Consider the following 22,344-nt stretch of genomic DNA (forward strand, 5'->3'; position numbering starts at 1 on the left):
CTTGTTCCTACTAATATTCTGAAATCTATTTCAGCCAGCTCAGCCTGGTGAAGAACTCTTGTTGGAGAACTGGTGCAGTCATTTGAAGGACATATGATATTCTGGCCATTTGTGTTACCAGAGTTTGTGAATTGATTCTTTCTTGTATCTGCGTGTGTGTTTTCCATTGACTACATTGTAGATTGAGTACAGTCTATGGACTTTTCCTCTGCATATTTTCACTGGGCTGAGGCTTTGTGCAGGTCTTTATTTGAAACTAACTTATCTATGGTTTCAAAGGAGGACATATTAGTGCAGTATTTTTGATGTTGAAGCTTTCATGTGTGATCCAGTAGGTGTCATTTAGGTTTAGTGGTCAATTGGTAGACTCTTACTCAGTTATGTGGCTCCCCTATTTTCCTTCACAGTTGCAGCCATGTTCCCTCTCAATGCTCTGAAAGTGTGGGTTCCTCTATCCCTTGAGTACTGGCTGTAGATCACAGCTTGATATTTCCAGGCTGCCCACTGCAGCTCTGGGGCAATCTCAGTGTTTATGTTTCTTCCCCAGTTTGGAGGCAGCAGAGGAAAGGAACTTAGTAGTGATTGTGGCCCAGAGTCTATTGCTTTTCTCCTGAGAACTCCACCCCAGAGAGGTGCAGGTCAGTAATTGTTCAATGCAATCAGCAAAGCATGGAGGATTTGTGCTTTGGACCCAAGCCAGAAGTTTCATGTCAGAAGATGAGCAGTCAGGGGTGTTGGACACATGGGAGATGGACTGGCCTCCTCTCCCTAGGTTGACTGAAGGTTGTTGGAAGTGTGGATAAGGCACTTAGGATCTCTGACCCTTTAATAGTCCAAGTGTAACCAGGGCAGTTCCACTGCAGAGACAGTAGCAAAGAGGCTTTCAGTTGCCCTTGGAGGCTCTGTCCAGGGAGTTGACAAGTTGCTACTAGTTTGATATCCCCGGTGAAGGGTGGCAGGAGGCCCAGGCCTAGAGGACATGTCAAGTGAGGAGATAGGGAAATGGGCACCAATGTAACAGTCTAATCACTTTTCCACAGGGCTGCTGTAGTATGCTGGCAGCCCCCTGCAGTCCCTAGTCACCTTGGATTTTTTAGTACCTGGAGGTATCACCAGTGAAGTTTAAGAAACAGCAAATATGGCATCCTGTCACTCCCTCTGGAAACTCCATCCAAGGGATGTAGAGAACTGTTGCTGGCCCAACCCCACCTATAGGAGGTGGCTGACCCCCCCCACTACAGTTGGGGGGTCCTGCCCAGTGAGAAGGAACACGATCAGACCCATAGACAAAAACAGTCTGGCCGATATAGTTTGACTTTGTGACCCCACCCAAATCTCATCTTAAATTGTAATCCCCACATATGAAGGGAGGGACCCGTAATCCCCACATGTTAAGTAAGGAAAATGATTGGATCATGGAGGAAGTTTCCCCTATGCTATTCTTTTCATAGTGAGTTCTCACAAAATTTGATGGTTTTATAAATGGCAGTTTTCCCTGCCATCCTCAATTCTCTCCTGCCACCTTGTGAAGAAGGTGTCTGCTTCGCCTTTTGCCATGATTTTAAGTTTCCTGAGACCTCCCCAGCCAGGTAGAACTGTGAGCCAATCAAACCTCCTTTGTTTATAAATTACTTAGTCTCTGATGGTAAGTTTATAGCTGTGTGTAAATGGACTAATACAGTAACTTGGAGCAAGTCAAGTGGGGTACTGCTATAAAGATAACCTGAAAATGTGGGAGCAACTTTGGAACTGGGTAACAGGCAGAGGTTGGAAAAGTTTGGAGGGCTCAGAAGGAGATAGGAAGATGTGAGAAAGTTTGAAACTTCTTAGAGACTTGATGAATGGTTTGGACCAAAATGCTGATAGTGATATGGACAATGATGCCCAAGTTGAGCTGATTTCAGATGAAGATAAGGAGCTTAATGGGAACTGGAGCAAAGGTCACTCTTGCTATGCTTTAGTACAGAGACTGGCAGCATTTTCCCCCTGTCCTAGAGATCTGTGGAACTTTGAACTTGAGAAAGATAATTTAGGGTATCTAGCAGAAGAAATTACTAAGAAGCAAGGTGTTCAAGAAGTGACAAGCAAAAAATAACGGAAAATTTGCAGCCTGACCATGTGGTAGTAAAGAAAAACCCATTTTCTGGGGAGAAATTTAAGCCAGTTACAGAAATTTGCATAAGTAACCAGGTGCTAAATGTTAATCACCAAGACAATGAGGACAATATCTCCATGGCATGTCAGAGATCTTGGTTGCGGTCACTCCTATCACAGGCCTGGAGGCCTAGGAGGAAAAAATGGTTTAATGGACTGAGCTCAGGGCCCCACTGCTGCATACAGTGGTGCTCTGCATCCCAGCTGCCCCAGCTCCAGCTATAGTTAAAAGGGGCCAAGATGTAGCTCAGGCCATTGCTTCAGAGGGTGCAAGCCTCAAGCCTTGGTGGCTTCCACCTGGAATGGGGACTCCAGTTACACAGGAGTCAAAAATTGAGGTTTGGGAACCTCCATGTGGATTTCAGAGAATATACAGAAATGCCTGGGTGTCCAGGCAGAAGTCTGTGGCAGAGGCAGAGCCCTCATGGAGAACTCCTGCTAGGGTGATGTGGAGGAGAAATGTGGAGTCAGAGCCCCTACAGAGTTCTCACTGGGGCACGGCCTAGTGGAGCCATGAGAAGATTTCCATCATCCTCTAGACACCAGAATGGTAGATCCACTGACTCTTTGCATCACGTACCTGGAAAAGCCACAGATGCTCAATATCATCCTGTGTAAGCAGATCAGAGAGGAAATATAGCTCACACATCCACAGGGAAAGAGTTGCCCAAGGCTATGGGAGCCTCTTACATCAACATGACCTGTATGTGAGATATTGGGTCAAAGAAGATCCAATATCATTTTGAAACTTTAAGGTTTAATGACTGCCCTATTGAATTTCAGATTGCATGGGGCCTGTAGCCTCTTCATTTTGGCCAATTTCTCAAACTTTAAATGTGTATATTTACCCAATGCCTGTATCCCCATTGTATCTAGGAAGTAACTAGCTGGCTTTGACTTTACAGGATCATAGGTGGAAGGGACTTGACTTGTCCCAGATGAGGCTTTGAATTTGGACTTTTGAGTTAATGCTGGAATGAGTTAAGAATTTGGGGTACTGTTGGGAAGGCATAATTGATTTTGAAATCTATAAAGTATATAAAATTTGGGAGGGGCCACAGGGGATATAAAATGGCTTGACTCTGTGTCCCCACTCAAATCTCATCTTAAATTGTAATCCCCATATGTCAAGGAAGGGAAATAATTGGATCATGGGGTCAGTTCCCCCATGCTGTTCTCATGATAGTGAGTGAGTTCTCATGAGATCTGATGGTTTTATAAATGTCAGTTGCCCCTGTCCTCCTGAATTCTCTCCTGCCACCTTGTGAAGAAGATACCTGCTTCCCCTTTTGTAATTATTATAAGTTTCCTGAGGCCTCCCCAGTCAGGTGGAACTGTAAGTTGATCAAACCTCCTTTGTTTATAAATTGCCCAGTCTCAGGTGGTATCTTTATAGCAGTGTGAAAAGAGACTAATACACTGGCCATGGTTTCACAGTGTAGCTACACTGTGCTGGGGGTCCAGTTCAGCCCTTAGTCATTTTGGACACTCCAATGCCCAAAGGCTGGAAGGGTGAAGTCATCCAAACAGCAAAGATAGTAACCCACCCTCTCCTCTGGAAGCTCTATCTCAGGGAGATTTGAAACCTCTGTCAGCTAGAGAACACTGGTGGGGGTAGCTGGAGATCCTAGTTGTGAGGTCCCACCCAGTGATGAGAAATGAGATTGGAGGCCCACTTAAAAAAGTAGTTTGGTCATATTTTTGTAGGGCAGCTGTGCTGTGCTGGGGTACCACTTCCACCTCTGATTGGCTTAGAATCTCCATAGCCTGAATGCTGACACAGTTAAGTTGCTCAAGCAGTAAAGATGGCAGCCTGCCCATCTCTCTGGGAGCTCCACCTCAAGGAGGTTTCAAATCTCTGTTGGCAGGAGAACACCAGCAGGTATGTCTGGAAGTCCTAGTTGAACTGTCCACCCAACAAGGGGGTATCTTTTTATATATAAGAAATGCAAATAAGTTTTACTTAAGGAATATTAAATATTTTCATTGCATTGGAAAATTTTATTTGTTTCATCTATGCTTTCAGTTTGAAATGAGAATAAAGTAATATGCTTGCATATTATGGGCTATATGCAGTAAGAACTCATAGGATTCTCATAATATTTCCAGAACAAGAAAATATACATTGATATCCACGTTTAGAATATGTAGAGTGATTATGGCATTGGATTGGATCTTAGATTTTTTAATAAAAATAAGAGTATTACTAAAATAATTGTTATGAAAGTAATTATGTTATAAAAATAATTAAATTTTAAAATGATAAACAACTTACTGGAGTCTCTATAAGTACATATTTGTGTGTGTGTGATGTATATTTTTAAAGAACTTGTTTATGATTCTCTATGTCTGAAATAGGATAGCCATGCATCTTTCCATAAGTTAATAAAGGTGAAACGATCAACTCTAACTAGCTGAAGTGATTTCTGCTTCTAATTGGTTGTCAAGATAGACTGAAAAATCTTCATGTTGCAAAATTAGTAGATATTATATAAAATATTAACACCTTTATTTCAAAATATTTGTCAAACTCACAGAAAGCAAAGGAATTCCCCAAAGGCTTACAAACAACAACAGAAACAACTATGAGCTAAAAATACATGGGTGGAACCAGAGGACCAAATGCTAATACTGGGCACATGATACATGTTTACAGCTATGTGAAGAATGGGGAGTTAGGCTTTAAATCACTGTGAGGTGAACAATTAAAATCAAGATGACCTAGATAAAAGTTGGGTCATTGTATGAGGAACAACCTAATAAAAGGGAGATGATGTAGTTTGCATATATGTCTCTGTACAAATCTCATGCTGAATTGTAATTCCCAATATTGGATGTGGGGCCTGGTGGGACATGACTGATCATGGGGGTAGATTTCTCATGAATGATTTGGCACCATCCTCTTGATACTGTCTTCACAATGGTGAATGGGTCCTCAGAAGATCTGGTCATTTAGAAGTGTGTGGCGCTTCTTGCTTCTCCCTCCTCCTCGTACTTCTACTATGTGACATGCTTGTTCCCACTTTGCCTTTTGCCATGATTGGAAGCTTCCTGAGGCCTTCCCAGAAGCAGATGCTGCTGTGCTTTCCATACAGTATGCAGAATCGTGTGCCAATTAAACAAATGTTCTTTATAATTACGCAGTGTCACATATTTCTTTATAGCAATGTGCAAATAAACTAACACAGGAAAGTTGCAAAAACAATCTTTCAGAAAAAGTCTTCAACAATAAAACCTCTATTCTCTGTACTTTAGAAAAGTGAGATGAAAATACAATAATTATTTTTCCTGAGAAAACCTAAGATGAGACTTTAAAACAATACTTCAAAAATATAAATAATGGTATCATCATATGATGGACTATTATATAGCCATGAGCTTTAAAATATTGTTCCTCCACACAATAGCATGGCCGAATGTGGTGAAAATAATCTTAAGCAAAAGAATACCACCACAAAAAATTGTGCTTTACATTATTTAGTGTTTTGTAAGTTTGAGTTATGGCAAAACAATTTGTTCATTGTCAGAAGAAGGGTTGTATTGAAGGTGGTAATGACTGGGAAGCACAAAAGGAACGGCTGATCTGCTAAAAATATTATATTTATTGATTTGGATGCTGGTTATACAGGAAAATTTAATTTACTAAAATCCATTCACATGGATCTTTATGATCTTTACATGTCAGTCTACATATTACTCTTCTCTAAAACTTCTGCTTAAATTTAAAAAAATGTCTTAAACATAAGTTGTGGTCTAAGTGCTCTTCTTTCATATGGTACCACTAGATCCACTGAAGATGAATATATTTCTGTCTTTGGAGTTCCACGGTCTACTCTGTTCAACCTGCAGCAATGGTTTGGGCTCAGATCAATTAAACTCATAACACAGACTTCTTCAAGTTGACTTAGTTTTAAGAAAGAATTTAAGACAGGCAACGATTCAGCATGCAAAGCCATAGTATAGCAGGATCTTTGAGATTCTGTAGTGCAAATCCCAATGTCCTAACTCGATAATTTGACATGTGGTCATGATAAATAAGGTGAGTATTTGTCCACACACATTGGAGATGGCTTGCCATATTTTAGACTGGCTATGTAAGTCAACTTAGATTTGGCCACTCACCATTTGCAAAAATGACTAAGAAGGATGAAGTATGGTGGAAGAAAAGTGACTTTATTTACCAAATTTAGCAGTGGGGGAGTGTTCCAGGCTACTGTCTTAAAGAAACTATTTCAAATTTTGGGGCAGAATGCAACGGTTTAAAAAGGAAAGTTTGGGCCAGACATGGTGGCTCATGCCTCTAATCTTAGTGCTTTGGGAGACAGTGGGAGAATCACTTGACACCAGGAGTTTGAGGCTGTAATCAGCCATGATTTTGCCACTGCACTGCAGCCTGGGGAACATAGCAAGACTCTGTCTCAAAAAAAAAAAAAAATTGAGTTTGAAATGAAGGGTATGTAGGAGAGACAAGGCAGTTTAGGTCTATGTGACTTATTCCAATTACTTATCTTGAGTTATTGCCCCATCTGATGAATGAGCTGATACATTCTCGGACCTGAGCAGGTTGTAACTTCATCATAGCCTTGAAATAATCTCTTGGTGGGGGAGAATTCCATAGGTACCTGTATTGTCTCAAGATTAGGGCTCTGGAACTGTAAGCAAGCATATGATTACATAAACTAGCAATGCAAGGGAGTATCTGGTGGAAATGAGAGTAAAGATTATTGCCTCATTTAGCACAAAGCATGAAAGGAGGAAGGGGAGAAAAGAAAACACTTTAAAATAGGGTACTCAGTTACAGTTAGAATGTCCCTACATGTGTGTGCTTGTAGTGTGAGCCTCCAGGTCACCTGATCACTGTCCTTTAATTCGATCAGATTTTCTTCCTCTTTCAACTGTGCATATCCAGTTTCCTTGGAAATAGCTACTTCTAGTGTCCCTCTTATATACAACGTGAGTTGCCAGAAAAATCCTTTCCATTTCTAGTTTACATCAAATCTGCTTTTCATGGTCACAAGAACACCTTACTGCATTGAGGCCAGCATTGATTGAGTCATCAAAAGTGCTGAGTACTTGTTGTAATGGTGAAATTCAAGTAAATTATAAGCAACTTCAAGTAATGTGGCACAAAGGCAACTGTTAAAGGGTCAAGTTCTGAGGTTTGTTTCAACATGCATTTTGTTCAGCATGCAAAAATTGTTTCCCATAATTGTGCTTTCTGGAGCTCTAGGGGCAAATAATCACTGATCTTTAGCTACTATATCACACTAATATTAATTCTTTTAGATATTATTCTAATGTATTGAATAGCAATTTGAATAATTTTTCATGCATACTTCTATCTGATCTAATCAAGAGAACAAAGCAGAATCTGACATAGAAGCAGGCAGTTGATAAGTTTAATTGTTGGGCAGGGCCCTCTTTTTCATCGCATTAATTAACCATACTCAGCCAGTAATATGTGCCTTTCCCATCTAATTTATTCATTTATTTATTATTAATATTATTATTATAATTATTTTTGGGATGGAGTCTAGCTCTGTTGCTCAGGCTGGAGTGCAGTGGCGCCATCTTGGCTCGCTGCAGCCTCTGCCTCCCAGGTTCAAGCACTCTGCCTCAGCTTCCAGAGTAGCTGGGATTATAGGCATGTGCCACCACACCCAGCTAATTGTTATAATTTTAGTGGAGACAGGGTTTCGCCATGTTGGCCAGGCTGGTCTTGAACTTCTGACCTATGATCGGCCCACCTTGGCCTCCCAAAGTGCTGGGATTACAGGTGTGAGCCATCACTGCACCCAGCCCCATTCTAAATTCCTCTTTGGCTTATTTCTCTAAGAAAAAATACATCATGTCATCACCATAATGAATCCATTTTATTTTGATAGTAATCAAATTTAAATCTAGTTACAGAATATTAATTCAATACATTTGAGAATGCAGATACCCTGAATAAGAGGGCTGTTATGTTTGTCACAACAATCTCTATGAAAAAGTGATTATTTTCTTTTTTTTTACTTTCAAGGTCAATAATATAGAAAGAATTAACTAACTTTACATGGGTATAATAATCCCTTCAGGCTTTGGAACTTTCTACAACTTTCATCATGTCCAACAATGTGGAGGGTAAAATGCATGAAATTATTATAGCCACAATAGCTAACAGTTAGTATCTACGAGCCATTTAGGTTTTTCACAGAGCAGTTAGGACAGAAGTAAAACATTTTGGTGGATATTAGTGTCTTTTATATGCTAATGAAATGGCTGGTGGCTGAGGGTTCCTACATGGCTTCAGGATAGAAGAAGGTTGTCAGGAGTACCATCCCTGTGATTAGAGCTTTGGAATTTTCAGTCTCACTCCCCATCTTCTGGGAGGGGAGAGGGGCTGAAGGTTGAATTGATCACCAGTGGTTCATAATGTAATTAATCAAACTTACATAATAATACCTCCATAGAAACCCGGAAGGACTGAGTTGAGAGCTTCTAGATAGCTAAATAATTGGAGGTTCCTGGAGAGTGGCACAGCTACCCACAGAGGGCATGGAAGCTCTTCTTTTTTCCCATACCTTGTCTCATGGATCTCTTTCATCTGGCTCTTCATCTGTATCTTTTGTAGTACAGGGTTAATGTAAGTAAATAGTTTTCTTGAGTTATCTGAGCTACTTTTGCAAAGAGAAAAGATATGTATCCAAAGAGTTGCACATAAATGTTCATAGCAGCATCATTCTGTTGGAACCGAACTGTCGATTCCCTCCTGGGCAGGGGTCGCCGCGAAGGACCACCGACACAAGATTCACAGCAGAGAGTTATTTATTACTAGCGCGCTAGGGTCCCAAGCTCTAAGTTGGCCCTGGGACCCCGAGTGCTTGTTACAGGTTGTTTATATAGGCAAACACAAGTTCAAACACAGCTTAAGGCGCGAAATTCAAACAAAGCTTTAGGCGCGTGGTAATTGGGTCTAGCTATGGCCTGAGCAAGGTGTTTTGTTCTAATTGGTTAGAGCAGGACCTTATGAGGTTTTTTTCTTGGAGTTGCTGATTCCGGGAACTTCGAGGCAGGGTGGGACCCCTGGAATTGGCAGGGTGGGACCCCATGGGGTTGTTTCCCGGAATTGGCAGGGTGGGACCCTATCAGGGTGGGACCCTATCGAGGCAGGGTGGGACCTTATCCAGAGCCACCTGGTGTTAACTTTTTTCTATGTGAGGCCTAGTTTCTAAGTTTTATGAGGCCTAGTTTCATTCCCTCCTCTTTTTGTGTCAGAGGCTCAATCTTGAGCCTCTTCTTCAGTCCTGAGGGTCTGGTATTGTTGGGTCAGAACCATAGCATGTACTATGTTTAATCTATTTTTAATAAGGGTGAGTAAGCGGTTGAGTATGCATGGCCCGAAAGTCAGGATGAGCGTGAGCAGGATGAGGGGTCCTAAGATGGTGGAGATTAGGGTGCTAAGCCAAGGGGATTGGTTGTACCAATTTTCAAACCAATTTTGCTGAGATTCTCTCTCTTTTTTTCTCTTGTCTAATCTTTCTCTCAGTTTTGCCATAGAATCTTTAACTACTCCTGAATGATCTGCATAAAAACAACATTGCTCTTTCAGGGCTGCACAGAGCCCTCCCTTTTTCAGAAAGACAATTTCTAGTCCTCGTCGGTTCTGTAATACAACTTCAGACAGAGAAGTCAAGGACTCTTCAAGTTTTGTGATAGATTGTTCTATGGCTCTAAGGTCTTCATCTATGGCTATTCTAAGTTGTTGCAGATGATGGTTACCATGCACTAGGGCTGCTGTCCCGGTCCTAACTCCAGCCGCTACCCCAATTCCTAACATTACGGCGAGGGTGAGGGAGATAGGTTCTCTCTTTGGTCTAGTATGAGTTTTTTGCTCATACCGGAGATCAAAGGAGTCTCCAGAGTGATAGTATACTCGGGGAACAACTTGTACCAACACGCAATAGTGGGTGCCACTGCTAAAAACGGCTGTGGATATACAGGGGGTGAGCCCAGTGTTGCAAGCCCACCAGTCCGTCTCGGAGGGGACCAGATAGTGATTGGAGCTGGGTACTGTCAAGGTTACATTACAAAGATGCTGATGACTAGGGGGCACCTGGCCTATGCAGGTTCCTGACCCAGAAACTTCAGCCAGGGTTAGTTTTCTTTGTTGTTCCCACGCACATCCAGTAGGATTGGCGGAGTTAGTGAAATTATTAGTGGAGGCGATGCCTTCATAGTAAGGGGGGCCTGTTGCCAGACATAGCCAGCAAGAGGAGGTAAATTCTGGCTTTGTCTGGTTTAAAGCGAAGTAGGAGCCTTTTATGAGATTTAGGAGCCTGTCACCTATTCCCAGGTCAAGGGGCCCGTGGGTGACGTTTTGGGCTGAAGGTGTGTATTTAGAGGAGGTGGAGATTGGAGGCGGGGAAGTGCTTTTAGGAGCTCTTGGTTGGGGCTCTCTCGATGCAGGAACCAGGGGCTTCCCTGTTTCTGATAAAACTTGGTTTGGTCCTACTGCGACAGGGGCTGTGATAGGGTTGACTATTAATTTGATTTGGATGGGGATTCTATACAGTGGCTTTTGGTATAAATATAGGCCCCATATTAACCCGGATATCTAACGGTTATCAGATTTTGCTGCATCTTCAAACTTGATGCGGACCAGATTACAAGTTTTTGAATATCGGGTTCTGGTGCAGCGCTGGACAAAGGACATGGTTATGTACCAGGGTTTCGTGGCCTATTTCCATTCTCCATCATTAGTAGTTATACAGGACCAACTAGCGCAAAACAGGGCATCTATTTCTCCACAAGTTTTTTTCATTTCTCCTGTCCTGAATCCGGGACAGGCATAGAACCCGTTCCGGCTTACAGACACCTTTCTAGCCTGTTTTCTCCATTTTCCCCCTTCCATGTCATCTATCTTTGCTATTTTGTCTAGGTTGAAATAGAGGTCAGGGAACCAAGTCCCCATAGGAGCAATTTTTGAGGTTTTATCTAAGACCTCATGAGTACTAAAATCAATCACCTGCCAGGTCAGGTTATATGGCCGGTGGGGGTTATTACTGCCAGCGACGCAGGGAAGGAGGGCTAGTAACAAGCAAGGGGCTAGATACGAGAGAGTCTTATCTTGAGCGGGTCCTCGGAGCGTCGGAGTTTCCATGTCTCAGGTGGTGTTGGTCCGGGCGTCCCTGGAGCAGCCTTGGCGTGAGATGCGTGGATCCAAGTGGAGATTCCGTCAACCTTTATGGCTGTGGGTGTGGTCAGGAGAACAATGTAGGGTCCTTTCCACCGAGGCTCTAGTCCTTGAGTGCGATGTCGTCTAACGTAGACAGAGTCTCCCACCTGGAAGGGGTGACTGGTCTGTGGATGTCCTGGTTGGTACAGTTCTGCCAAGGGGGCCCAGATTTGGGCCTGTACTGCTTGGAGTCCTTTTAGCCGGGCCTGTAGGTCAGTCTTAGGATCGGAGGGGGAGAAGGAATTAAGCAAGGTTGACAAAGGGGGAGGTCCTCCGTAGAGGATTTCATATGGAGTGAGCCTAAAACGGTTAGGTGTATTCCGGGCCCTTAACAGAGCTAAGGATAGGAGGCGTCTTCAATCTTTTAAACCAGTCTCTAAGGTCAATTTAGTAAGGGTCTCTTTTATTGTTCTATTCATTCTTTCTACCTGTCCTGAGCTCTGGGGTCTATAGGCACAATGTAATTTCCAATTAATCCCCAATATCCTGGCGAGCCCCTGACTTACCTGAGAAACGAAGGCCGGCCTGTTATCTGACCTAATTACCTTGGGAAGTCCGAATCTAGGAAAGATTTCTTCCAAAATTTTCTTGGCTACTATGTGTGCCGTTTCTTGCCGGGTGGGGTAGGCTTCTACCTATCCTGAAAAGGTATCTACAAACACTAGTAAGTACTTATATCCAGCATAGTGAGGTTTTACTTCAGTGAAGTCTATTTCCTAATAGACTCCTGGGCGGTTACCACGAGTTCGTTTTCCTTCTGGCACTCGGGTAGCCCCAGCGTTTACCTGCTGACAGACCTTACAGGCAGATGTCACTTGTTCTACGAGGGTACTTGCCTTTGGGATTAGAAAGTCAGTTTTTTCAATCAGTAATCTTAGCTTTCGATTACTCAAGTGTGTCCAGGCATGCATCTGCTGGATCATTGCCAGGGCCTCCTTTTGGGGAAGGACTATTTTCCCTCCTTTTTCCCAGTTTTTAGTGTCCTTGTTTTCTATAGCCCCTATGGCCTTTGCTTCTTCCTGGTCTTCTGGGGTATAAGTATGTTCAATAGTTATGTGGCTGCTTTCGTCAGGTTCTGTGGCTAGGGTCAGTACTTCCGCCATGGCGGCTTGCCTGGCTACTTGGTCAGCCTGTCTGTTTCTTACTGCGACTGGATCCTGTCCTTTCTGATGCCCGGGGCAGTGAATTATAGCCACTTCTTGAGGAAGAAAAAGGGCTTTCAATAAGGCAATTATTTCAGCTTTGTTCTTGATTTCCTTTCCTTCTGAGGTTAGGAGACCTCTTCTTTCATAGATACTTCCATGAGTATGAGCCGTTGCAAAGGCATACCGGCTATCAGTATAAATGTTAGCTTTCTTTCCTTTGGACAGCTCTAGGGCCTTGGTTAGTGCTATTAACTCAGCCTTCTGTGCAGACGTGCCAGGAGGTAGTGATTGTGCCTAAATGGTGTTGTGGCCATCTACTACCGCCGCTCCCGCCCTCCGGGTACCTGAGTCAAGGTAACTGCTGCCGTCTGTGTACCAGGTGTGATCCGCGTCTGGGAGTTCTTGGTCTTTAAGGTCTTCCCGTGTTCCATGGGTCTCAGCCAGTACTTGCCGACAATCGTGTGGGCTTGGTTGGTCTTCCGGTACCGGCAGCAGCGTAGCAGGGTTTAGGGTGACCGGAGGGCCAAACTGGACGCGGTCCGTGTCCAGTAGGAGGGCCTGGTAGTGGGTTAGGCGTGCGTTGGTTATCCACCGGTCCGGGGGCTGCCGCACTATGGCCTCTAGAGCATGCGGGGTAATAATAGTCAGTCGCTGCCCAAGGGTTAACTTAGCAGAGTTCTTGACCAGCATAGCGGTGGCTGCCATGATACGGAGACACGGGGGCCAGCCAGCCGCTACAGGGTCTAGCTTCTTAGACAGGTATGCTACCGGTCTTTTCCAAGGCCTTAATTTTTGGGTCAAGACCCCTTTGGCAATTCCTTGCCTCTCGTCCAGGAAGAGGGTAAAGGGCTTTGAGGTGTCCGGTAACCCAAGGGCCGGGGCAGACAAGAGTGCTTGTTTTAGTGCCTTAAAAGCCAATTGATGCTCTGTCTGCCAGGTGAAAGGGGTGCTCTCCTTGGTGAGTGCATAAAGGGGGGCGGCCAGTTCAGCAAAACCGGGTATCCACAAGCGACAGAACCCAGCAGTTCCTAAGAATTCACGTACCTCCCTGGGATTTCGTGGTGGTGGAAGGCGAGCCACTGTCTCTATGCGCCCAGGGGTGAGCCACCTTTTCCCTTCACTCAGGATATACCCCAGATATGTTACCTTGGTCTGACAGAGCTGTGCCTTCTTGGCGGATGCCCGGTATCCTTTTTCACCCAGTGCCTGGAGTAGATGCCTGGTACCTTGTATACAGATTTCCTTTGTAGGAGCAGCCAAGAGGAGGTCATCCACATACTGGAGTAGAGTCACGTCTGGATTTTGGGTCCGGAAGTCAGTCAGGTCTCGATGAAGAGCCTCATCGAAGAGAGTGGGAGAGTTCTTGAATCCTTGGGGAAGCCGGGTCCAGGTCAATTGGCCTGAAATTCCTTTCTCAGGATCCTTCCACTCAAAGGCAAAGAGTTCTTGGCTTTGGGGGGCCAGAGGTAAACAGAAGAAAGCATCTTTTAAATCTAATACTGTATACCAGTCATAGCCTGGTTTTAAGGTGCTGAGTAAGTTGTAAGGATTAGGGACCGTGGGATGGATGTCCGTGGTTCTTTTGTTGATTTCTTTCAAGTCTTGGACAGGCCTGTAATCCTGAGTACCAGGCTTTTTTACTGGCAAAAGAGGAGTGTTCCAGGGCGAGTGACAAGGTCGCAACACTCCGAGTTCTAGAAATTTGTTAATGTGCTGCCGAATTCCTATATGAGCCTCTCGGCTCATGGGATATTGCTTGATAGACACGGGCACCGCCGTGGGTTTTAGATTAATTATGATTGGGGCTTGATACTTAGCTAGCCCGAGTCCTCCCGTTTTTGCCCAAGCTTGGGGAAAATCTTGCAACCAAATATCAGGGAGGCTAGTGATAACCGGAGCGTCGAAAAGCCGATGCTCATCTTGCAGAGACACAGTTAAGATTTGGATGGGCTGACCGTCCCGATTTAATACCTGGGCCCCTGTCTCGGAGAAATGGATTTGGGCTCCGAGCTTGGTCAGAAGATCTTGCCCTAGGAGGGGGTAGGGGCATTCAGGTACCACCAAGAAGGAATGTGTCACCATTCCTTGTCCAAGATTAACTGTCCGGTGGTTAGTCCACTTGTGCAATTTTCCCCCTGTTGCCCCCTGGACCCAGGATGTGCGGGAAGACAGGGGCCCGTCTGCCTTTGTCAAAACTGAATGTTGGGCGCCTGTGTCCACCAAGAAGGTGGTGGGTTGCCCCCCTACAGAGAGAGTTAGCCGGGGCTCGGGGGGGGCTCCAGAGCCTTGACACCCCTATTCGCTATCTTCACCTAGGGTGAGGACAGCGGCAGGTTTCTTTTGGTCTTTAGGACGCTTGGGGCAATCTTTAATCCAATGTCCCCGTTCTTTGCAGTAGGCACACTGGTCTTTTTCCACTTTTGGCCGCCTTCGCTTTTCTCCCTCTCTCCCTGGTCCTTTCTCTTTTACAACTGCCGCCAGGATTTTTGTTAAATGCTTATTTCTCACTCGGTCCTTACGATCCTCTCGCTCCATCTGTTCCTTTGCTAACCTGGCTTCCCTTTCCTCAGGGGTTTCTCTCTTATTATATACTTTTTCTGCCTCCTTAACCAATTCCTGTAATCCATAGGTTTGGATTCCATCTAGCCTTTGGAGTTTTCCTTTTATATCTAATGCAGCTTGGTCTATGAATGCCATAGCTACGGTAGCCTTATGTTCTAGGGCCTCTGGATCGAATGGGGTATACATTCGGAACCCTTCCAGAAGCCTTTCCATGAAGGCTGCCGGGCTTTCATCCTTTTCCTGAGTTATGGTCCTTACCTTGGCCAAATTTGTGGGGCGCTTTCCTGCCCCTTTGAGACCCGCCAACAGAGCCTGGCGATAGATTCGGAGACTCTCCTTACCTGGTGCCGTTTCATAGTCCTAGTCTGGGCGGGTGAGGGGAAATCCCTCGTCTATTTCATTGGGAAGTTGGGTTGGGAGGCCTCCTGGTCCTGGTACATTTTTCCGGGCCTCCAGGAGGACTCGCTGCCTTTCTTCAGTGGTTAGAAGGACCTGCAAGAGTTGCTGGCAATCATCCCAAGTGGGCTGGTGAGTGAGGAGAATGGATTCTATTAACGAGGTTAGGGCCTGGGGGTCTTGGGAAAAGGAAGGGTTATGGGTTTTCCAGTTGTAGAGGTCAGAGGCAGAGAAGGGCCAGTACTGGACCGTGCGATTGACAGTACGGAGGGGAAAAAGGGAGGATTGCCAAGTAGAAGGGCCCTCTGGGTCCTCAGTCCGCCGCAAGCGGAGACGAGGAGGTGTCGGCGGCGGCGTCCGAGGGGTGAGTTTGGGCGGGGCTGGAGAAGGAGACGGGGTGGAGGGAGGGGCCGAGGGAGAAGTTGGAGAAAGGGTAGGGGCCGAGGTGGTAGAGGAAAGAGCTGGGGACAAGACAGGGGGCAAGGGTGAAGCGTAAGGTGGAGGTCCCAGAAGGGGGTTCTGAGGTGGAGGAGGCAGGGGGTCAAGAAGGAGGAGATCCCTCTGGGGTTCATCTGGGAGGACTGGCTTAGGCGGGTCTAGATTCCGATTCTTTGGGGCTTCTAAGGCAAGGAGGGTAGATTGGGATGGGGAAGGGGGATGGAGGAAGGGTTTCACCTAAGAGGGAGGATTTCGGACCAGATCCTCCCAAATAATTATGTAGGCCACCTGGTCCGGGTGTCCGAGTGGCCCAGGATCCATCACTTTTGCTTTAACCTGCAAGATAATTGAGAGGTTAAATGTTCCGTCCCGGGGCCATTCCCCATGGAGGGTTGGCCATTCGGACGAGCAGAATGTTTTCCATCGTCCCTTACGGACTTCTACAGAGAGGTGGTGGGCTCGAGCCCGGACGTCAGGGAAGTGAGTCAGGGTTAGAGACAAAGGAGTCGTCAACGTCTGTCCCATTTCGTCCACGTATAATAAGGACAAAACAACAGAAACAAAAACAAAGACCAGACAAGTAAGGAGAAGCCGCGCGGCCAGAGAGTGGCGCCACAAGATCACAAAATATTCAGACGGCAGGGGTGGCCTGCCTACAGATTTGAAGAGGCTAACTGAGTCGTTAGCCTTCTCCCAGACTACCGCCAGGGCGTCCCCCAGGGTGCAAGTGGGAAGGTGCTGGACACGTCTGTCCCCCTTCCCCACTTAATTCAGAAGGAGTACTCCCCAGAGTTCAGAGTTAGCCGGCAAGACAGACAGAACAAAACGAAAGTACCTGGTAGGTCCGTTCAGTCAGCAGTCCGTGGCCCGGGCCAGATGGGTCTCCGCCGGATGGGTCGGGGGTCCTTGGACGACCCCACTTCCCGGCCAATGCACCAAATGTTGGAACCGAACTGTCGATTCCCTCCTGGGCAGGGGTCGCCGCGAAGGACCACCGACACAAGATTCACAGCAGAGAGTTATTTATTACTAGCGCGCTAGGGTCCCAAGCTCTAAGTTGGCCCTGGGACCCCGAGTGCTTGTTACAGGTTGTTTATATAGGCAAACACAAGTTCAAACACAGCTTAAGGCGCGAAATTCAAACAAAGCTTTAGGCGCGTGGTAATTGGGTCTAGCTATGGCCTGAGCAAGGTGTTTTGTTCTAATTGGTTAGAGCAGGACCTTATGAGGTTTTTTTCTTGGAGTTGCTGATTCCGGGAACTTCGAGGCAGGGTGGGACCCCTGGAATTGGCAGGGTGGGACCCCATGGGGTTGTTTCCCGGAATTGGCAGGGTAGGACCCTATCAGGGTGGGACCCTATCGAGGCAGGGTGGGACCTTATCCAGAGCCACCTGGTGTTAACTTTTTTCTATGTGAGGCCTAGTTTCTAAGTTTTATGAGGCCTAGTTTCAATTCTTGATACTAAAATATGGAACATTTCAACTATCAACTAGCAAATGAACAAATTGTAGTATACATATACTATAGAAGACTAATAAAAAAACAAAAACAACTAAATATCCTAAAACATTATGGTATATGAAAGAAATTGAACAGAATAAACTATACTTAAATTATATGATTATATTTACAGTAATATCTCCTTGTCTGAGGGGGATACATTCCTAGATGCTCAGTGGATGCCTGAAACCACAGATAGTACTAAATCCTATATACTCTGTGGGTTTTTTAATACATACTGAGACCTAAATATGAAACCCTAAGCTCTCCAGGTGAACAGATCCCCTCTTGTCCAAGAGGTCCACCTCAGGGAAACCTTGAAAACTGAGTTTCCCTGCCATGACAGGAGGAGAGGTTAGAGGAGCCTCACTCTACCTCCTCCTTTGCTTTCTTTCCCAAGAGTTAAACCAACTATCCCTTTGGAAAGGCTCAATCCACTATTGATATGAACTGCCTGCCTGACACAGTCCCCCCCTTTTGTAGTTTCCACAACAATCAACAAGCATTCCTTTCTGATAAGATAACACTGATTTTCCAGTGGTTCTGGCCAGTCTGCAAAGGATGCACAGTGAGAGTTTTTTTTGTTTTATTTTGTTTTTTTTGAAATGGAGTCTTACTCTGTTGCCAGGCTGGAGTGCAGTGGCGCAATCTCGGCTCACTGCAACTTCTGCCTTGGGGGTTCAAGCGATTCTCCTGCCTCAGCCTCTCGGGTAGCTGGGACTACAGGCATGCACCACCACCCCCAGAAAATTTTTGTATTTTTAGGAGAGACGGAGTTTCTCCATGTTGGTCAGGATGGTCTCTATCTCTTGACCTCATGATCCACCCACCTGGGCCTCCCAAAGTGCTGGAATTACAGGCATGAGCCACTGCGCCCAACCACAGTGAGGGTTTTTAATGCTTCACCTTTTAATGTCACAGGGCCAAAAACTCCACCCTCAAACCACGCTAATGCTGCCATTTTTTGAACCTGGGGCTTATGAAAAGGCATGAAGCTTCATTGCTCATGCACATGTTTCCTCTTTCATAAATATTCATGACTCCTCCTATAGCTTATTAAATATGTGTATTCAGCCACCCTGCTCAGCATAAATTCCTGTCCCCTTTGCTCCTCCTTCATAGTGTCTTTTTCCAGCTTCTGCCTGGAAGCTACACTTCCCAGTCTGTCAGAACGAACACCCTGCAGGCTGCAACGTTTTAAGAGAAAGAAAACTCTTCTTTCCAAATTTGTGAACGATTCTTCAGTTGACAATACATATCTATGATAAAGTTCAATTTATAAATTTGGCACAATAAGAGATTAACAATAACAACTAACAATATAATAGAATAGTTGAAACATTATATTGTAATAGAGGTTAGGAGAATGTGATCTCTTTCTCCCAAAATACCTCATCGTATTTTTGATCTTAGCAACCTCAGCATAAGATGTTTTTCCTTTCCTTATTAAATGGAGAACTTCCACTGTTTCACTTAAAGGACACGTTTTACTGCATCTCTTTAGAATATTGGTTGAAATTGTTAGCATCACTCCTCTTGGGCTTTAGGGTCTTTATAAAATATAATTGAAAAGTGCCTTCAAAAGAGACACTAAAATACTGCAATGATCAATCTGATAATCAAGAAGGCTCCTTTGTGACTGGCTGGTAGCATCTATAAACTGCATATGCCGGACAACGGGATAATTCATGTCCTGAGAGAAACAGGGCAGGATGGCGAGAGATTTCATGAGGCTACTCAGAACAATGCACAATTAAAATACATAAATTATTTATTTCTGGCATTTCCCATTTAATATTTTAAGGCCAGAGTTGGCTGATGATAATTGAATCCTCAGAAAGGGAAACTGCAGATAAGAGAGGATAACTGTGTATTAAAATCTAGGGGAAAAAACCTATAGCAGTTAAAAAAATCAGTGGTTGTGTCAGGCAGGAATAGGGGAGAAATTCAAACGCAAAGGGACTGGAGGAAATTTCTTGAAGAATCTTTTATGTTCAATATCTCCATTCTGGTGATAGTTTCATGATTGAATAAAATCAGGAAAACTTATCAATCTGAATACCTTAAAGAGAGATTTCTCGGTGTGTAAATTCTACCTCTACAAAACTGTGGAAAACAAAACAAAACTAAACTAAAATGAACTCTGTTCTACTGCAAAGCATTTTTCTGACTTTTCATTGTCTTGTGGAGTGACTTGGCTGACACGATTCTTCGTGTTTTGACCCCTGCTCTCCTCTGAATTTGTCACCCATAAGTTAGTTTCCTGCTCAGTCTGCCTAGATCAGCTTCTCCCACCTTAAAAAAGATTCAGTGGTTTCTCATCTCCTAGTTTTCTTGCACCAAGAACATGTTGCTCCTTCTCTGCCACTTTGCTTAGCTAGCCCATATACAACCTTTAGTATTGAATAAATTTGAAATAATTCTGTAAGGAAAACTCCCATGATAAAATTTATTTAGGCTTCTGATAATCTGTTTTCAAAACACATTGTACCAAAAAGATTTCACAGTCATTCCAATTGCTGCATGTATTCAATATTTTTCCCACTCTGCTTAGATGTTAACATTTATCATTCAGAGACAATGCCTTTTTTGTTCATGGTCTTATGCAGTAGAGACCCCAGTGAAAAGTAAGTTCTCAAATGTATGTTAAGTAAATTTCTTTATTAGATAAATAAGTTGCAATTGGTATCCCATTCGGTAGGTCTGCCATAGAAAGATACCACAGACTGGGTGACTTAAACAAGAGAAATGTATTTTCTGAGTTCTGAGGGCTAGAAGTTCAAGATCAAGGTGCCAGCAGGTTTGTTTCTTTTAAGGCACTATACTGAGCTTGCAAATAACCACCCTTGGGCTGCTTCTTCACATGGGCTTTCCTTCAGTGTAGACATATCACAGATGTTTGTTTTGTGTATAGATCTCTTCTTCTTTTCTTCTTCTTTCTTCTTCCTTCTTCCTTCTTCCTCTTCTTCTTTCTTCTTTCTTCTTCTTCCTCTTTAAGAAGGGGTCTCATGGCCGGGTGCGGTGGCTCACTCCTGTAATCCCAGGACTTTGAGAGGCCGAGGTGGGCAGATCACGAGATCAGGAGATCGAGAACATTCTGGCTAACAGAGTGAAACCCTGTCTCTACTGAAAATACCAAAAATTAGCTGAGTGAGGTGGCAGGCGCCTGTAGGCCCAGCTACTCGGGAGGCTGAGGCAGGAGAATGGTGTGAACCCAGGAGGCGGAGCTTGTAATGAGCTAAGATGGAGCCACTGCACTACAACCTGGGCAACAGAGCAAGACTCTGTCTCAAAAAAAAAAAAAGGGGGGTCTCACTCTGTCACCCAGGTCTCACTGTGTCACTCAGGCTGTAGTTGAGTGGCACTATCACAGCTCTCTGCAACCTTAAATTCCTGGGCTTGAGGGATTCACCTGCCTCAGCCTCCAGAGTAGCTAGGACTACAGGCACAGGCCACTACATCCGCTAATTTTTAAAAATTTTTGTAGAGCTGCAGTCTCACTGTGTTGCCCAGCCTGGTCTTCTACTCCTGGCCACAAGCAATCCTCCCACCTCAGCCTCACAAAGAACTGGGTTTACCTCTGTGAGCCACTACATTTGGGCCAAACTCCTTCTTTTTTTTTTTTTTTTTCTTTTAGACAGAAGTCAGATTTGTTTACGGTTTTCTCTACCAGCTTCATTTTAACTAAATTCCCCCTTTGAAGGCCATGTGTGCAAAGAGAATTGCAATCTGGGATACTGAGTGTTAGGGCTTCAGCAGATCAATCTGAAGGGGATGCACATTCTGTCCATGACGTCTGGAAAATGAAGCCAAATACAGATAGTGCCTTACATAGTGGCATGCTTTTTCTCAAAAACCTTCCTTGAGAGTGAGTTTATTTTGGACATGGATAATTCCCATTTCCCTTTCCATCTTTCTGTATTTAATAGTCTGGCATTTAGGTGAGAATGAAAAAAAAGTTTAAATTTAGTTGTATTAAACTAAATTAAGTGCAAGGACAAAAAAAATGAGCTAATTTATCATTAAACAATTGATGTTTAAGCACCATATAGAAATTCTCAGTACACTTATGTAAAACGCCCACAAATTTTAAAAGAGAAGCCAGCAACCTCTCTGTCGCGGCCCTTTGAGTCTTGAAAATTTTCCATTCATCTCCTTATTCAAAAGTGTCTGGCTTGGGTATTTTCAGTGGTGCAGTCCTTAATTTTCTGACTTAGACTTCACAGTGAAATCATGAGGACAGGTGAAAATCACCAGAATTGCCACAGAGAAAGTACTCAAACCAACTTTATTTTTGAAGGTGAACTTTTAAAAAGTAATCAAGTCTTAGACAATTCATGATGTTTGCTCAGCAATACTAAGTTGGGATTCTTTCTAGAACAAGTTGTTCATTTTATTATTTCTTCAAAACCAGAATACATATTTATGCCAGCTATTTCAATCATATGGAAAATAGATAAAATGTGTCCTACAGGTGTAGGTTTTACCTATTAGTACTCTTTACACAACTTTAAAATGTTTAAGTTGTAGCTACACATCCAGGATAAAATTATATCAGATTTTTGAGAACATTTACTTCTCCCAGAAGTTGAAAGTTGTTTGATCATTTTTGGAATATAAAATTATGATGAAAGCTGATGTGATATGGTTTCAAGTAAGTATTTATAGCATGAATAAATAAATTCAAAACATGTGTTACTCTCTGTGAATCAGGCAACAATTACAGATGGCTTACGCCTGCAATCTCAGCACTTTGGGATTCCTAACAATTGATTTCTTAAATTAAATTAAATATTTTACTACATATATTTTAAAAATGTCAAACATTGAGAAGTATAAAAACTACGTTTATCTCTTTAAAGTATTAGTATATGTGTGTTTTAAAACAATTGAGAAACCAGGAATGTTCGTCTACTTAGAGAAAGACTCTTA

The sequence above is a fragment of the Macaca fascicularis genome, chromosome 6 (assembly GCF_037993035.2).
Source record: "Macaca fascicularis isolate 582-1 chromosome 6, T2T-MFA8v1.1".
Lineage (NCBI taxonomy): Eukaryota > Metazoa > Chordata > Mammalia > Primates > Cercopithecidae > Macaca > Macaca fascicularis.